Source organism: Macaca mulatta, chromosome 14 (assembly GCF_049350105.2).
Source record: "Macaca mulatta isolate MMU2019108-1 chromosome 14, T2T-MMU8v2.0, whole genome shotgun sequence".
Classification (NCBI taxonomy): Eukaryota; Metazoa; Chordata; class Mammalia; order Primates; family Cercopithecidae; genus Macaca; species Macaca mulatta.
In genome coordinates this window covers 59,073,477-59,074,938 of record NC_133419.1, presented here as the reverse complement: position 1 = coordinate 59,074,938, position 1,462 = coordinate 59,073,477, and positions in this window count along the sequence as shown.

Below are 1,462 nucleotides of genomic sequence, written 5' to 3'. Positions count from 1 at the left end.
GGCAGGGTGATTCATGCCTGTAATCCCAGCACTTTGGGAGGCTGAGATGGGTAGATCACCTGAGGTCAGGAGTTCAAGACCAGCCTGACCAACATGGTGAAACCCTGTCTCTACTAAAAATACAAAAACTAGCTGGGCATAGTGGCATGGACCTGTAATCCCAGCTATTTGGGAGGCTGAGGCAGGAGAATCGCTTGAACCCAGGAGGCAGAGGTTGCAGTGAGCCGAGATTGCGCCACTGCACTGTAGCCTGTGTGACAGAGTGAGACTCCATCTCAAAAAAAAAAAAAAAGTTCAGAGATGCATGTTAAATGCAGTGCTATTTATGAGTGAAATTTAGGAGTATGTATATTATACATTGCCATGTATACAAAATTGTATGTTTTTCACTATGTGTCCATATGCCTAGAAGGATGAGTATAAAAATGTTCACCGAAGTTAATCTGGATGACAGGATTTTGGGTGTCTTTGATTTTCTTCTTTTTCCACATCTTTGAATTTTTTCAATAAATGTAGTATTGTAAAAAATAACAAAGCTTTTCAAAAATTTCATCAAAATTGCATTCATTTTCTTTCTCCCATTTAGAACTCTTAAACACCCACCTCATTTCACAGTGGTTCTCCACAGGGGCAATGCAAATGTTTCAGGGACATTTGACGATGTCTAGAGACATTTTTGTTGCCATAACTGTAAGTGGCGCTACTCACATTTAATGGATGGAGGCTAGAGGTGCTGCTAGACATCCTGTAACGCACAGAGAATTTCCTACAATAAATTATCTGGCTCTAAATGTTAACTATGCCGCGGTTGGGAAATCTCAGACTTCATTATCCTCATAGGCTCTTTATCACCATCTGGTGGTGAGAGAACTGCCTGCAACTTCCATGTAGTTTTAGCCAGAAGCCAAACTAAGGCCTCAGAAAAAAGATAAGAGGCCCTAAGAAGGGTAGCTATAGTTACAAAAGGAGGTAGAAAAAGAGCAAGTTAATTCATGGTTGAGAGGGTCTGTGGTGCTCTTACTAAGACCTGTAATTGCTCTTCACGCTGCCATTCTGTATCAACGAACGCTATATTCCATTTTCTTGCCACACTGAGACTCCAGAGACTCAGAAGAAGGAAGTTAGATGCTGAGGCAGAAAAGGCTTTAGGGAAACTTTATGGATTTAATGTGGTTGATATAAGGGGGTAATCTCTACTTGCATCCATAGGTGCCTCGCCAGTACATCCTACATGTATTGTAGGATGATAAAGCTTTAGCTCTGCCAGGAATAATTCTAGATCACAGCATGCGGGACCAAGTCAAAGCTCCTTGTTTTGGCTTGATGTAACTATTACTTCCATTTCACTTCTCCTAAGGGATGCGTTTGCAAGGCCTAGGCTTCATTCCTTGACTCCACCCCTCATACCCCCAATTCGAAAGTCATGTAGAAGAAATATCTGTTTTTACTTGCTTATCAGTTT